This window comes from Scomber scombrus, chromosome 1 (assembly GCF_963691925.1).
Source record: "Scomber scombrus chromosome 1, fScoSco1.1, whole genome shotgun sequence".
NCBI classification, from domain to species: Eukaryota; Metazoa; Chordata; class Actinopteri; order Scombriformes; family Scombridae; genus Scomber; species Scomber scombrus.
The window spans coordinates 19851282-19869188 of NC_084970.1; the positions used below are offsets into that span (position 1 = coordinate 19851282).

The 17907-nt window shown below is 42.1% G+C and overlaps 1 protein-coding gene across 1 annotated transcript in view; it reads left to right on the forward strand.

The window, feature by feature from the left end:
* Positions 1 to 17907, forward strand: part of zfhx3b (zinc finger homeobox 3b) — an 89820-nt gene that overhangs the window by 7134 nt on the left and 64779 nt on the right. The window lies entirely within an intron of this gene.

A 17907-nucleotide genomic window follows, 5' to 3' on the forward strand; every position in this document is an offset into this window, starting at 1 on the left:
TGGATGATAGCTTTGTTGAGTAACCCTTACTTTCCCAGTAGTGATACAGAAGTAGTGCCACACTGCTGGCATGAGAAGAACATGGCAGGTGAAGCTGATTTGGAGGCTTAGGGGTGAATCACTTGGAGACGAATGAAGAAGTGTGAGGAGACAGAGGTTTGGTGCTAATACTCCTCGGAGCAGGAAAGACTGAATCGTTCTCGACAGCCGTATTGATTTTTGCTGGACTTGGAGCTTCACCTTCTCCTCTAATCATTCCATAATAGCCAATGGATGAACACTCTCCGAACAAATGGCCATAAATCTAACAGGCCTGATTCCACTTAGGTACCTATCCTGTGTGTCTGCGGCTTCGGCTACTCTGCGCTTAACCCAAACTGGCATAGCTGCTCACACACACATGTAGACACAAACACACACAACAAAACACATACAAACACTGAAAACACATACTCCTGGTAAGTTTACACTACATACACACCAACAGAATCTAAAATATAATCCACTGTGATGTGCACTGTCTCCCTCTAGTAGGTGTGGCTTTTTATTTACAGTAAGCCTACTCCATTATCAAGTGTTTGACTCTTACAAAGTAAACACAGAAAACAATTTAAGCTATTTTATTGCTTGCCATTTTTGTATTCTTTTATGGTATGACCTATTTTAGAGAGGAGGTATTAAAAGGCACATGAAAGGCACATGTGCTTCTTTAAGCATGGTGATTTTAATCACATGAAAAACTTAGGTGAAGAGGTCCATTTACTGTAAACCCACTCAAAAAGGCTGTCTATTTAAAAATCAGTCAGCATTATGAATAGTTCCTCAGAACCACTGACGTGGTAGAGAGGTTTCCTTTTTCACAAGACCTTTGTACTAAAATAACAGTGAAAGAGAGAAATCAATTTGCAGTGTTTTGTTAAAGGGGAAGGTGAGATGCAGGGCTCCTAGTAAAGTTGTTGAAGAGGGCCAGGGGACACAGAAGGTGTTGAAGGTAGTATGTATAGTTTGGCTTGTCGGTCTATGGTTTGCACAAGAGAGGACAGCAGAAGCATTTCCATATGCACAGGGCAATTATGGACACATACAAATATTCAGCATATATGTGAATGTGTTGAGTAATTTGTGAGACAGCAGAAAAGCATATGTCGTTGTGTTTTCCAAGCCCATGGTCATCCTCTCCTGGACATACCCTGGCCCACATTCCAATGACAGCCTCACATTAGACCAAAATAGACAGGCCCTGGCATCCTCTCTCTCCTCCTCACACCTTTGGAGGGGAGAGACTTGTTTTGTCTCACAGGATATGGTGCAGTTTATATTACATTATATGCATGGTTTCCACTTTGCTGTGAGCCCAAAAGGCAAAAGAGAAACAGCTTTTTTTCCTCCTCTGTCTCTTTTTCCGCTCAAGTTTTTAAGAGAGAAGAGACATATGTCATACTGCTGCTCAGGCTGTGGGGGATTAAATATGTACAACACATCCAGGCATGATCATTTTTTATGACTTAAGCCTCTTAAGTTGGCTCCATATTTCTTAAAACCAATTGATCTTCTGAGTAAGAGTGTGTGCATTTGTCCAGAAATTACCTGCTCTCTCACCCCGAAACACCCCAGTCCTCCTAAGCTCGCTTCATCCCAGACACCACTCAAAAACAAAGATGTACACTAGTTGACAAGAATTATTACAGAATTTTATGATTCACAAATGTGATTAGTGGACAACAAGTACATGGTTGTGAGGCTTCTTGGGAGCACTGGCTCCCCACTTGACAATGTCACAGTCTTCGCACTGCATTTAATTTACTATCCTGGTAGAGATACTGACAGGCAGAAACCCACAGTGGGCCACAAGCCTATAAACCCAACTTGGTATATTATGCAAGGACGGAAAAAGGAAAATCACCATTCATTTATTCCTCCCCAAATAAATCTGATGCAAATAGCACAATTTTTAACCTTTTTGGGGAGAAAATAAATCATCAAGTCAGCATAAACAGATGTATGATGTGGGAGATGCTTGGGACACTTCACCCAAATCAAACTGGTTTGCATTAAACAGGCCCTTTGTGTGCACAGCTCCATATAAATTGGAGCCTGTAATTACTGGAATTAAAAAGGAAGGTTTAAACTGAGGGCTAAACTGGATGGGATAATTTGAGAGTCTGTGGTATGTGGCCCATATTAGGGCTTTCTAAAAATATCACCCCCACCACCCCATGTATTGGAATGTTCCAAAAGACCACAGAAACATCCAGCAAGTCATCCTGACCGCTCAGACCACCACACAGTGGGGGGTGATGCTGTCTTCCTCTGTGTACTATGTTCTCAGCTGAGAGATACCCATTCTCAGCTCTCTGTGTTCTGCCAATACACCCCTGTGCGCCGAACACAACTTTCACCTTCTCTTTTTCCCATGGACCAAACGGTTTTAAGTGGCTCTGATGATAGCATGATGGTCACCCATCTGCCCCAAGAATGGTTTATTCACAAACACAAACAGATGGGCTCTGTTATGGTGTCCAGATTCCAACCTAAACGTTAGTTTGTGTACTTTGCTGTTAGAATACTCTCTTCAACTTGAATAAACCCACTTTCTGCTCTCATTTTATAGCTATTTATGTTTGTAATATGTGAAGATGATAGCCCTTATACCACCAGCAGCAGGCCTCAGTGTGGAGGTGAGATGAATGGAATTAATCCAGCTCTCAGGCCCTGACTGCTCTGGCCAGACAGAATGGGTGGGGCCTAAACAGACTCAGCCACAGGCCTCAGCTTCCAGTCAAGGGTAGGGCGAAAGGGGAGGAGCATTGAGGGGGGGGTTAGCTGGCTACCTTCCTTGTCTCGGGGGCCGGTGCAATCGGCGGTAATTGAGATTGATTGGATGTTATTTTTCCTCTTGCAAATGTAGTCCATTAGCTTGGCACATGCATAATCAGTTTAGAGCGCAGTTAGCCGAATGTAATCATGTTCCTCGGTGTCTGCTCACACAAAATCCACTCCAGATGCCGCTTGGCCACGAAAAGAAAGGGAGAAAGTGCCGTCACTATCAAATGGGGAATCTTTAACTAAGAAAGTCCTGACACCGCCCCGCCCCCGCCCCCCCGTCCTGGTCCAGCTCTATTGAGCACACACATAACTGTACAAACTTTTCACCTATCTCTTTCCTTGGCTTACACACAGTCAAATACACTCTCTGCTCCTTGCATATGAGAACAGGGCTTTCAATCATGTGTTCTACACTTTTAACTGCACCATCATAGTGTTAAGTGGAGCCCAGCGGCTGGACCATTAACGAACACAATACATCTGTATCTTGGATGGAGTTACTGCTCTTATTTTACCCTTCAGTGCAATCCAAAAGAATTAGTGAACACTGAGGAAAGAAAATGTCTACACTCTGCAGAGAGCAAATAGACGAAAAGAGGCTGTAATGTAAATGAAGGGATTAGTGGTTACTTGAAAAGGAATTAAGGTGTTTCACTGATGATCCTACTCAGCAGAAGCACTGCCTTCTCAGACTCAGGAATTCAAGCCGTGATGACCTCTCCACATTAATGAGTATAACTACCAGGATTGATTCCAATCCTCTTGCACTATACTATAATCTGTAGTTGGGGTACAACCACAAATAGGTTCCAGCTCTAGATAAATATTGCAGTTTTGCTATCAAATAAAGCTAAAGCGTAATTTTGCCTCAGGCAACAGACAAAGTCGTGTTTGGATCAGTTGTGGCCTTTTCCCCCTTGGGTTCTTTTTTTGCGTCCAGAGACAAAGACTTAGGCCAAGTGACTGCTAGATGATAAGATAGCTGATTTTGGTTTACCAGATAAGTTTAACACATCGACGTGATAGCGAATCTTCTGGCCTCCTGCTATGGGTCAGCACATCCATGTTTAAATCGTCTCCCAAGCTACTCAATTGTTCTGGGATGTCCTCATCATCCCTGTATGTTTTTTGGTAAATTATCCCAATTGTCACGCTGGCCAATGTCAAGACAAAAATTACGGCAGGTAATGTGAGATGTCCTCTGGCGAAATGATGTCTAGTGGGCGCCTGGCCTTACCCACTCACCCACCAGACATTTCTAAGAAGAGGAGAGGTAAGAGGAGGATGGAGAGACAGACAGGAGAGAGAGGGGGGGGGGGGACAGGAGGGTTGGAAGGATAGATACTCTGCTAATTATCATGGCTAGCCTATGATTGTTCAGTAATAGTGCTCAGTGGGAAAGGTTGCAGCAGTTCCAGGAAGAGCTGAGCTCTGATTTACTGGTACTACCGCTCTAATAAAGCGCCCGCTGCACATCCTGGGAGACAGCCCATTCTCTCCTTTCACATGCCCAACCGTGTGAATGCACACACAAATAGACACAACCCCCCCAACCCACTTGCACGCACGCACGCACACACACACACACACACACACACACACACACACACACACACACACACACACACACTAAACAATCTTATAATCGAAAGTGCTGGAACATGACAACATAAAGTTTATGAATGCCATTTTAAACACTCATAGAGATGTTCTTATAATATGATTCTATACAAGTGATGTACATGTGAGCAAAGGCATAACATCACATTAAGGAAGTATTTAAATACTGTTTGGGCCCCTGTAACACCTCTTCAGTCAACACAGCCGTGATCCTAAACCCAAGTTCCCCATATTTGTGTCAGTGGTTGCCAGTGGGGAATTAAACCATAGTTTCCTATGTCAAACAGATCTCAGTTTCTTTGAGTGGTGGGTGGAACAAGGAAAGAGTGGCATACAGCAAAAAATCAGGGTGGATTGCAGAAAGTTGCTGTCTGGCAAGTAAGGGGGGCTAGTAGGGCTTAGTGTTTGGCAGTGTGCAAGAATTTCACAACTATTCTAGCTCCCACCTCTTGAGAAGGCCAGGGAAAGGGTCAGGCTCTGACCCGTGGCACAGCTGCTGATGCTGCTGCTGCTGCTGCTGCCTCCGCTACTGGTTATTGAATGAGCAGTTGCCCTACTGTGTGTGTTGCTGGGACTTTAAAAGTGACAGTGAAAGAAGGCAAAAGAGGGTAGAGGAAGGTTGCTTAGACAAGGAAGCTTGCTCATTCTTGGTAATTTTCAACAGCTGTTTACCGTGACTGTTATGCCTAAAAGAGCCCAGTGCATTACAGACAAGATTGTCCGTACTGGGTCTGTGATGGAGATGGAGATGCATTTTCTGAGTTCCATCACACTGAGCCATTGTAGGACTAGAGAAAGGACCAAGAGGCTGTGTTACATTGTCGGAGAGTTACAGACCCTTGGTCATTGTGTTAATGATTATTTGATTTGATTTGACTTTTCTTTTTTTCTTTTTTTTTTGGCAGAAGCAACAGAGCCAATATTGCAAGGAAGCTGTTGATCTTGTTATCACCTGCCCAATAAGCTGAAAAGGCAGATTGGTGTTTGAGGAAGGGAAGGAAAAGGAGGCACAGATATATTAGTTTTTGTGACAGGGTTGACCACAGTTTAAGGTGAAGTTCCACTTAGTGTTGGCGATAGGCAATTATATATGTTGATATATATATATATATATATATATATATATATATATATATATATATATATAGTTATAGTTATAGTTATAACTATATAGTTATAGTTGATATAGTTTGTATCTACCACTAGATTCCCCCTTTTTACAGACAAGAAACAGTTTCTTAGACATTCCTGTCATACATGCTAGACTCTAAATCCTTCCACTCTGCTCTATCGACATTATTTGACTTTTTTCCACCCTTCTCTCACCATGTATCCTTTTTTGTTTCTCTAGAAAACTTCATAAACACAACAAATACACATCACCCACAATACAAACCAGTATGGATAGTGAAACAATGGGTGGTCTAGTCTGGTGATCTGCTTAAGGTTAAATATCTGTAATCTCAACTAAATTTTCATCTGCACCCCCATCCCACTCTCTACTTTTACCTTTAGTCTTAGCTTGTTTCTTGCTCCTCGCTAAGGAGCAAAGTACTGCTAATGTTATTGTCAACACACTGATTCTCTTATTGAATGAACTGATCCAGCTTCCATAAAAAAGAAGACACTTGGAGTTTTCCCAGCTTAAATTTCTCTTCAATCTCTCTTGTAAAGATGTTATTATAGCCACATCAGTCATGGTCCTTTCTTTTTTCCACAGTCTCTACAATTTCCTATCAACTTATCATGTATTAAGTAGTCACCCCAAATAATTAAATTGTGATGAATACCCAGATTTAAGTTATTGATAAAGACCTTTTCATTGTTTGCAATAACCAAACATCCCTGTTAAATACGTTTTGCCTGTGTTGTTTCATGATCAAGCTAATTTCTAGAATTATGGGTGGTAGTCTACAGGCTCAGGAAAAAAAAACATATACTGTAGTAGTACTAATACTGATATTCCTTCAATTACTAATTTAGGGCATTTACTAGTCTATAAAGCACCTCAATACGACCCTCATTCCTTGTATTCTTAGTTGTAAGATGAAAGCTTCTGCATGTGTTTCGAAACACTTAACTGCTCATATACTTAGTAATGTATAGTAATGTGAAAGATAAAGCTGTTATAAAGAGAGCCTTGCTTTTGTCTGGATATAGGTGTATTTTTAGTGCTTGCAAAGGAACTGTGCGGTCATTGTGACTTGAATGAAGTGTTGAACTGGTCAATGCATCCGGCAACCTGTGGCCACAGCACCTGAAAGACTAATAGTGGCAATTGGCAGGTAAACTCTGCTTTGATGAGGCCAGGTGGAGACTCCTGTGAATCTATATAGCGCCTAAGCTGAAGGGATGGAGAAAGTGAGGCAGGCAGGCTTACCAGCTCTGTGCCATCAACACATCAGTGGCTTAGCCACCAGATTAATGGCCTCCGAGTGGTCAGGGCCACAAAAACTACTCAGCTCTGATGTCTGTGTTCATTGGAGCTGTACATGAAAGCAAGCTAGGGTGAGACAGATGAGGAGAAGGGAGGAGGTCTTAGGTACCAGGATGAGTACACAGTGACTTGTCTTCTGTTTGGGTTTGGCCTACAGAGTAGAGTTGTGGGACAGATACATTTTACTGAATGATGGATATGTGGCCCTGGCTGTTGTTTAATTTCTGTTGCCTTGTAATGTTCCACTTGTATGACCAAAAGGATGTTTAAGTAGCAAAATGTCACAATAATGTAAGGGGTGTTAAGCAATTTTATATACAGGGCTTGTATTTAGAATTATGGTAATTGAGCACATTAAACATCTGACAACATACAAAGCTCTTTGCCTAACTGTCCAGTCTGTTGGGTTTGTTGTTTGAAGGCAGCCAGATTCTAATCCAAGCTTGATTTACAGTTCTGCAGCCATTTTAATTGCCCCTAAAGGCACAAAACATGTGCTGTTTTTATTTTACCTAGCATTTTCTTTGTTTTAGCAAATCTGCCCTTAAGGTCTTTCCATTTTGTACTCCATCAATTACTGTTGAATTGCAGAACTTCAGTAATTTCTCGCCTGGATTTCATTGGCTGTTTGTTGCTGTTGATGGGTCTTTGAGATGCTGATGCCTGCAATCATGCTTTCCTCAAAGTAGTCTATTTTGGATGGGTTATCTAGCACAAAATCTGACATGAAATAGTCTGTGCAGTGAAAAGTTAGCCTCACCTCTTTATGACCACTATTAAGGCTTGAGTGAAAATGAACCATCCACCATGTGGTCAATTCTCTGGGTAGAATGTTTATTTGAAGCAGTGAGGCCTCAGATGCATTTTCTGTTGTGCCAACAGAGAATATTCATCTCTTCCTGAACTTAATGGCACTGGTTGTCCATCCATGATTTGGCTAATTGCTGTGCGCTGGAGTCCAGGGTTAGAACTGGGAGCTGTAAATCTATCAGTGTTATGCAGACAATGTTTTCTCCAGATGTAGAAGAAAAGATTTCATCCTTTTGTAATTAAGCGGTGCAGCCCAGGGTGTCATGCGGTTTTTATTGGGGCCTCTGGAAAATATCATTTTGCACCTTGTTTTCTCATCATGCCTTTTATTCTTCAATACAAAAGATGGAAAAAAATGAAAAGATGAAAATGAAAAAAAGCAGCAGAGAATAGAATCTCTTGTTTAAATTATTATATGGAAATGACTACGTGGTGATGTAAGAGGTATGGGGAGTGTGGGATGGAAGCTCAAAGGGGACAAAGGCATAGTCTTGGAACCAAGGCAATTACATAGTCCTTCAGTTGAAGAATATCAGGAAAAAAAGTCCTTTTTTAACACCAGGAATGTTCCCAAATGTTATCTTTCCCACGGGTGTCGTCTTCTACACCTGTGTTCTACTTTAAACTTACTGCGGGAATAAGAGTTGGGGAAAGTGATAGTGACTGAAAGAGAGGGAGACAGCTTTAAGAGTTGGGGACAAGAATGCTCTTCAGCTTTTCAAGGGCGCCGATACTTTATGGCCTTCACATTCCTTCATGACAAACTGATGCCCAGAATAGACAGAGTGGTGTTGGAAGAAAAAAAAACTTTAACTATCATGCCTTTAAGCTCCACCCTCCACATATCATCTCCGTTCCTTGCTCACCTTCACTTCACCCTGATGTTTTTATGTGGCAAACCTCAGGGTCACACTGTCTGAAGTTTTTCTTTACTAGCCAAAGCTGGTGAAAGCGAAGGACTGAAGTGCAGGATTTTGTTCAGTATAAGCAGTTTCACACATTTGTGTTTTATAAAGTCCTCTTCAATCTCATGCTGATTTACAGAGGCCTCTTTCCTCTGAGATCTCTTCAGAGAAACAGACAGCAGAGGAAGTCTCCATAGCCACTGAACTCCGAGGCTCACTCCTAGATCATATACTATCCCTCACTGCCTTCCCTGCCCGCCCCACAAACTATTTTTTATAATGTCAACACATTCAATCAACACTGAAATTAAGGACTGCTGAATAATTCAAACTTGAATCCTCCCTTCATATGGCCTATCTCTGTCACCAGATAGGAATTTCCTTAATTTATGCTTGTTAGGTTGGAGTAGTCATGTTGAAATAATTTGAACCATAAGGACTGTCTGTGCAGCTACTGTTTAAATGAGAACTCTGGGAGCTGTTAAAGTTTGAACATGAAATTGTGAGATCTGGAATGCAAATTATTATTCAAATGATCAATGTATTAATTTGCATGCTGAAAGGCGCAAGGGGGGTGGAGAGAGAGAGAGAGAGAGAGAGAGAGAGAGAGAGAGAGAGAGAGAGAGAGAGAGAGAGAGCATCTTAATAAGTTCAGTAATGCAAAGTATTTATGTGTTGATGTTGCAGGAGTAAGGGTGTATTAATTTTGCAGTTGTGAGTTCCAGTGTGACCTAAATCTCTCTCTCTCTCTCTCTCTCTCTCTCTCTCTCTCTCTCTCTCTCTCTCTCTCTCTCTCTCTCTCTCTCTCTCTCTCTCTCTTTCTCTCTCTCTCTCTTTCTCTCGCCCACATACACGTATCTGTCACTAGCATGACACATTATCATCATTTCACACACATGCATTCCCTCTCTTTTCTAATATATTTACCCCTTACTGTACTTATCAAGAATAGTCTTCCCACACAATTTAGATATTTTCACCTTCATGTTTCTTGTTCTTTTTGAACTTTTGGGGAGATTAAATGTCAAAACAGCAGGAGTTATGGGATATTAAATAGACTTAAAACATACACTTAAGCCTTAAGCTGTTGAAACTGTTGAAGTGAGGAGCCATATAAAGGAAAACCCTTCAGAACATGAAATTACTCAGATCCCAAAACCTGGTCTGTGTACTCTGATTTTCTACCATCTTCTCTTACACATCAAATAAAGCTTATCATTCAGTGTTCCTCCATTTACAACTTTGTCTCCTTTTTCTAAGGCTCAGTTCCTAGTCTGCACTGTCATCACTGACTGGTTGGGTAAAAAGGATGGAACAATTCAGTGATAGGTCTTTTGGTATTTAGGATTATATTTGATCATAGGGGATTCTTGATTCTTTGAGTGGTCTATTTAAATCAGGAGATAGTTTCTGACTGAGCAGCCTACAAAGATGTGCACTGTAAGATGAGGCCTGATTGAAATGTCTAGATAACATAAAATGGGGGAGAGTGTACTGTATGTGTTGTCAATTTCATTCTAATAATTTATCATTTAAGTATCGAGTGGCTTATTGTAGAATACTAACCACGAGTAGTGCATGTAGTTAAGAGAGATCAGTTCTCACATCTGGAAGGGAGTTCAGGGCTTTTTAAATGAGAGATCCAGCATTGGAGTATTCCCAGTATTCAACTTAACTTTTAAATCATTAAACATGATGAAGCCATCTCCACAAAGTCAGGGGTTTATATACAAAAATCAAACCCCATCTGCCATCTCTGATCAGAAGCAACAGCCATCAGGCCAGGGTTACCAAGGCAGAACAGGAAAAGCCATTAACTGCCAATCACTGCATCGATCGACAAGCCAGTCCACCACTACCATCCCCTCTCTACCCCCTCCACCCCCTGCCCACAGACACACACATACAGTTTATCAGCTCTTACTGTACACTGCAAACACACACATACTCACACACATACAGACTTGCATAAAACTCAACCACATTTGGTAGAATTTGTCTCTTTCCCGTTTTAACCATATTATCTTTTAAATTATCTAGAGTATAGACTGCAGGATCAACATTCTGTTCAGTTTAGATAAAGGTTGTCTGACTTTTTTATATTGGCTCAGCAACCCCAATGTGTTACGTGAAGGACAGTCAAGATGCTGTTCAAAAGATATTTCCTTCTGAGCATAGGTTTGTAATCTCCTCATTACCGAAATGCATCTCAGTAAAGTCCATCGGCCTGTCAAAATGAGAGTAGTCACATTCTGCTCAGGCTCCCACCACATTTTTGGAGTCAACCCTCAGATAAAAAGGGAACTAATAGAGTCAGCGAAGGGCAAAAAGGAAAAAAGAAGATTGATTTTATTTTCTCCTCCATTTTCAGTGGTGTCGCTAGATCTGAGGGCCATTAGAAGAATATTTACCTACTTCCCAATTTAATAGAGATGTTGTATATCAGAATGATCTGGATCAGAGGTCAGGGCTGGGGGGAGCAATTAAAGCGTATGGATCCAGAAGCTCTGGGTCTGTCCCATTGTGTGTGTTGTAGGCAGAAACAGATAGGTGAGCTTAAAGGGAGGCAGAGGGAATATGTATTGAACATGTAAGTATTAATTTATTGAGCTTTGTTACAGATGAACTAGTGATGCATTAGTCAGGGGCACGAATGCATGCTTGTGAGAACAAACCACATAAAGCGAACAGTTACATTGACATGCATGTTTTTTCTCTTAATTATGTGCATATAGTGCACTCACATCATACTTGTATAACTATTATGCATCATTTCATAGGTTTAACCAAGAATGTATGCTACTTGTCTGTAATGGTGCCATATTTTTGTAGTTTTCCCTTTTATTCATACTAAATGCGCTGTCGCTCTTATTACTCGGTCTGGATAGGTCAGCCTTTTCTGGGGCCACACAATAGCCAGAGACAGAGCAGATATGATGGATGTGGCCTGGGGCCTATACTCTCGCTCTGCGTCTGCGGTGGCCTCATACACACATCAGCCACAGGGAGAGGGAGGGAACACAGTAGGGAGGGAGGGAAGGAGGGCAGAGATACAAACCAGACCAGCCATTTTCCTCGTTCCGCTCATAAATATTTGTGTGGCTGATTTATAAACAGTGGAGCAAGAGAGGAGATCAAAGTGAACTGTAACGCTTATATAAAACTGGGGCTTTTTCATGACACTGCCCTACACACCATGCTCATACCTATTAAAGACAAAGCTATATATCATGAGACATATTGGCAAGAGTACTGAATGGCCACTCACACTCTGAGAGCTTGGTCTTCACCCAGTTGTGAGTCTAGTTCTTATAGCGCTACCCTCCAAGGTTCTCAAACACTAGTTAAAGGCCATCAGTATGTGTTATAGATAAAACTCAACCTGCTCTCAGCCTGTGTAAACTCCCCCGAGGTCAGTGGCTTCTTAGATGGATTTTAAATGGCTGTAGTAATGCCAGGCAGTCATATTAAAACATAGCAGCGCATTGAAGAGTCACTGTGTCCTGATGGCGGTAGAGTAGTGTTCGTCACAGTAGACAGCTGCACATGCTGATTCTGGCAACCAGCTGGTCAGACGCAACACAAAGGCCAAGTCTCCTGTACAGCAGTGAGGAGGGATTAGGGTGGGGTGAGGCAATGTGTGTATACTGTGTATGTGTGTGTTTGTTGGAGTAGAGTACTGGCTTTGCATAACTTCATGTGTCCAAATACTGGCAGGCATACACACACACATCCACCGTTATAACACTTCAGGCCCACTAGGAGCAGAGACATTCTACACCTACAAGCAGTGTTTACCAAGTGCCCCCCAAAACATACATACACATATATATCTCCTGTCCTACCCCAGCCCCCACCCCTACCATTCATTCCCAGCCTGGGTGCAAATGTGGGGGAGCAAGAGGTGCTCTCTTCTGCCTCTGGCCCTCTCCCTGATTAATAACAGTTATAGCTGGCAGATGCAGAGGAGCGCCATGAAGATGGCTGTTCACTGACCTCTGTGGGAGGAAGAATAGTATGGGTAATGGGAGAGAAAAGAAGGCCTTTTTTCAATGGTGATTCCCCCCTTTGTCCACCAGCAGGACAGGGTGTGCTCAGTGTGGAGAAGCCTGGGACAGTTGCTGCTTAAACAGCCTGTCTCTCTGTCAGTCTGCGTGAATGCCAAGAGACATCTGGTTCTCTAGCTGTGGGAACACGGTGGCATTATTTTTGTAGGCACTTCACCTAGCACTTACGTAACACAGCAGTTCAGGTATGCATTTGCTCTTAAAGGAGGAATTTTTGCAATGTGCTTTTTTGTACAACTATGTGGTTATTTTAATTATTGCCTTATGTATTATAAAGATATGATTTGACAATGCCTATCTGTGTTTACAGGATGTATTTACAGTCATTGAAAAAATACATATCCAGATATCTTCCTATAGCCCTCTCCAGTAAAATAAAGGAATGCTGCTATAATGAATAGGAGTCAGATAGTGCGTCCCTTGTCCTGTATGCAGCTGTATTTTTCCTTAAAATATGTTGTATATATTGCATATGTTGTGCGAGTGTGATCAGGTAGGCAGACATTGTAGGGGGGAGTCGAGAGAGAGAGAGAGTAGACCAGATTATTTTACCCCTGGTGTGTCTGAGTTTGTGTGCAGGGAGTTCAAAGTCCTGCTGAACATCAGAGGGCTGATGCTGAGTGAGGCTGACTAACTGCAGCCTGTGGTCTGGGAAGGGTTACTGAATTATTACTGATGGTTCCAGGGGTAACTGTCCGACCACAGGACTGGGGAATATTAATCATTTATTTGATTGTCCGCATGTGCTGATTAATCAATTTGAGTAGGATCTGCAGGATTAACTACCCTATTATTACCCTGTAAGAACAGATAAGAGATAAGACTTTAAAATATCATATTCCATTTATCATTTATTTTTAGGTCCCTGCTGATGAAGGTGAAATAAAAACTGAGGTGAGATTAGGCAGAACAGCAACATGGGGAAAGTGTTGGCACAGGTGGATAAGAGAAAGAGGAACGAGGAAAGAAAAAGTTTCTTAACAGCAGATTTTACTATTTCAGAAGATAGGTGAAACATATAGCTTTGTATTTCTTCAAACATGGCACAGAAAATCAGGTTGTGCAGCTGGGAGTGAGAGAGCAGAGAAAAAAGGGGGGGCGGGGAGACAAGAGGAACAGGAAGTTGATGGGAAAGTGATAGCTGTCTCCACCTGGAGTATAGCCTGAGCTGTGTGTTAAGAGGGAAGACAAAGCAAGGGAAAGGAGGGAGCTGCTGCTGTTGACTCCTACCTTGTTCTCTGGTTTAGGTAAGTTTGGCTCTCATACCGAGTATAGCTAGCTGAACTGATCCAACAATAGCACTATTCTTGTTTACCCCACTCACTATCTATTCAGTCTATAAATTCTCAATCTGCCAACTGTTTAATGTGTTATGTCATGTGGTAATGCTTTTGATTCCAACATGCCTCCGTTTGTAAATACAAGAGGCACTCAAAAGGCTGTGGTTTCTTTACAAGCATGGCGCCCCCGGCGCTTTGGTCGGGAATGCACTGAGAGGGAGAAGGATTGAAAGAGTAAGGCAGGGAGTGAGAGGTGGTTAGAAACTGTATACACTTCCCGTTGCTCTTCTGCCAACCCCTCTCCCCTCTGCCTCTGGTTGCGCAGGCAGGCAGTGAGTGAGAAATGTGAGAGGGAGGAGTATATTCTCTCTCCTGGCTGAACACAGCACTGTAATTATGCACTTTTCAGCAGGTTTTACCTTTAACACTTTCCTCCCGGGGTTGAGATTAGTGCTCACCATGCTTGATTTACTGCACAATTACTGAACAAGAGCTCTGTCTAATCAATAAACAGGAAGGGGAAAAGTGGTAGGCTTTGAAGTATAGTTTGAGATGTTTTGCACGATTGAGCAGTGTATATGGTGTAGCCAGTAAGGACAGCTTGGTTGTGATGCCAGCCTGTGAAATATCTATTATATCAGGCACGCCTCTTTGCTTTACCAGCTCTCTAAGCCTCTTTACAGTGCTCAACTGCTGGAGTGGAAAATGACATCTTTTTTTTCTGACCAGTGCTTAACACAGAGGTCAGCAACAAATTGTCTAATAAGGACATTCCTTCAAAACATTAGATTAAAATCACAAGTTGTCCTATAAAATTGGGGCTTAATGTGATCTTATAACTTATGGGCACAAGTTACATGAGAAGGGATACAAAGCACTCTTGTGTAGTAGCTTGCTATGCCCTGTATTGGATGTCCCCAGATGAGGCAGCCAACACAATGACCTCCATGATGACACTTGCTAATGGCATGAGCAGTTATTTTAGGAAGCTCCAGTGAACGGCCATCACAAGTCTTTCTGGGGCTTTGTAAAGCTTTTTGCCAGCATGACCAAAGCAATGGGCCTCTTCCAATTAGTCTGGTCTGTGTTTGATTTTTAGTGATGACAACTATATCTCAGCTGCAATTATGTTGCACTGGGAATGATGAGGGTTTAGGTTATTGATCCTAAATTGATCAACCTGATCAATGAGCACTTTTGTTTCTTTTTTTATGAAAAGTGTTATGTTTTTTTTTTCCTCTGGCTAATGAGCAGACCCAAAAGAATGCCCCTGTAAATAAATCTGTGTTACCAGGGCCCATATGTATTAGTGATAGAAATGGTTATGCTCATGGGGAAAGGGGGGGCACTGCTGAGTGCACCATTTTTCAACACAAGTGCGCTACCTCCCTGTGGGCATAGGTCGAAAGGCTACCATGGGTCATATGAAGACAAAAAAAAATCTAAATTGGGCCCTGTTTGGGGGGGGGGGGGGGGGGGGGGGGGGCAGACATCTGTGTCTTTTCTGCATTTTAATTATAGATTTGTAACTCAAAAAGGCAAATGCTTAATGTTCCTCTTTCTGAAGAATGAACAGGAAGGTTCAGAGGATGTGTATAATGAAAGTTATTGAACAAAGATACTAACACAACATAATCCAAATTGTGAAAGCAATGGTATTTGTCATGCCACTTAAAAGTATTTAGCTTTTTATCTGTAGTTTATAGTCTTGTGGACTGCACTGACAGTGCAATGTCAGGTTTTCAGCCTTTAAAGTTGCAGCTCTTTAGTTGCTGAGTACAGAATAGTTGACAGTTGAAGCTGGTGGGTGTTTGGTGTATGAATTGCTTCAAGAACCCTCAATAGCAGTTTCACTACAACAGGGTACTTCATGTTTCATGCAAATAAGCCCATATATAGAACCACTCTATATTTTCACCTCCACTCAACCCCACTCATTAATTTTCATTTTAAGAAGAGGACCTCTCAAACGCCATGTCGCTCCTTTTGTCATTGCAATGCTGCTAATAAAGATATCTGTGTAAGACTGGGTTAAATATTGACACTGGCTAAGCACATCATCACTGTTCTTAATTAGCTGCTGTCTCTAGCGAGCTCATGCGAGGGAAGTGCATGAACAACTAAACATTTCCCATCACAAGATCTCAAACACCCTCTCCCCAAAACACATTTCTATGAATTTTACATAAAAAAGGATACAAGATAAGTCATAAAACATACAGTGTTACAGCTATCACAGCCTTATTGCGTAGCCTGAAGCAGCAACCAATTATGTGGTAATGAAATATTTACACTACCAAACTGAGAACGCCAGGGGTGAAAGCTAGATAATACAAGCCTGAGGAGACTGTATTCTGTGTCTCCTCTCTGCCGTTATGTCAGCAAAAAGGTGGAACGGGAGATCAGCTAATGACAATAGGCTTAGAAGAAAGAGCGTGGGCAGACCTGCAGATCAGCAAGCATAGCTTCTGGTCATCCATACCGCTAACGGCACATTTAAGGGCTTTTTTTCTAGGTCACAGTAACCAACAAAGTGTGAAGAGGACACATAACCGTAACATTGACTCCACGTCAGACGTATTAGGTTTTACCTGCAGTGTATGCCAGTCCTTTTGACATCTGATGGCTACTTCCTCACAACGATATAGCAATGAATCTGCATTCACGGCAGAGTGTGATGTTTGTTCTTGAGGACTAATTGTGTTTGGGTAATGTTCCTGCTCTGAATTTAATTCTCACTGACTGCATTAATCATTACAAGTGGTCTTTGCCTGTATCTTAATCCAACACCCTCCTATCCCCTGAGTCACCATCTCCCTAACTTTTATAGAGCTCATTCCCCACTGTCCTCTCCAAACTATTTTTCATCCTTCGTCTCTGCCTAACAAGCTTTTTGCTGCCCACATTCAGAGCTGCTCCGCAAGGCCATGCTGCCATTGTCTAGCTGGCAAGTGACAAATGGGAGTCAGTGAGGTGTTGGAGACTCTTGTCAACTGTGTGGGTGCAGGGCTGCCTCTGCCTTTACCCTACTAACACAGCAGTGACCTGCAGTACAGCAAAGTTCAGATCTAGGTAGTCAGTCATCTTGTTCTTATCTAGTATGCATACACACTTCTATTAACGCACCCTACAGTATATAGAGTAGGTCTGTTCAGACATCCAACAAGGTGTCTTTCATACATTCCTGAGATTTTCTTGTTAATCACATGGAAGTCATAGATGTGCAAGATGGCTCTGTTTGATTCATAGCTGTATGTGTTCACAAACTAGCATTTGATCAGGTGTTGTTTCGCTTTCCATTATAAAAATGATCTGTAGCAGGAAGCATATTTGAAAAAGCTGTGTACTTAAACATTCAATCCAAAGCATAGTAGTACAAAACTTGTGTCACATTACAGTAGATAGCTTGTACTAGTAGTACTTCAGATTTCAATCTTTTTTTGTTGGCCCAATTTCATAGCCAGAGGACAGGGAGTTGTTTTTAGTGTAATATTAGTGGCCTCTGGATGCAGTCATCTTTGTCTTTGACTACTCATATACTGGGGTGAAGTATTGAGAAGTTCAGTTGTTTCTGTAGCCTTTATTTTTTAGTCCCGGTCAGCCAAACGACATGTTACAGCACAAAAACCTGTTCCTTTCCTACTGGATGACATCAGATATTATTTGTAATAACTGATGCAATGCACAAGTATTCAAAGTCACAATCTGAACGCCTCAGCCTGGTCTGTACGTCCTGTTTTGCTGAAAAGAAAATCAAAAAATGTTCTTGTTGTCACCGCTGTCCAAAATGGAGGGTTGTGATGTTGACGCAGTGCTGTGGGTAATGGAGAGAAGGGCCAGGGCAAGTCCTGATTTGCCCCATTCAGCTTCCAGATGGTACCTTGCCAGTACACATGTCATCAAGTGGCTGTAACAGTTGTTTGGGTACCCCCATGGCTCCACCCTGCTCTCGCCTCCTGCAG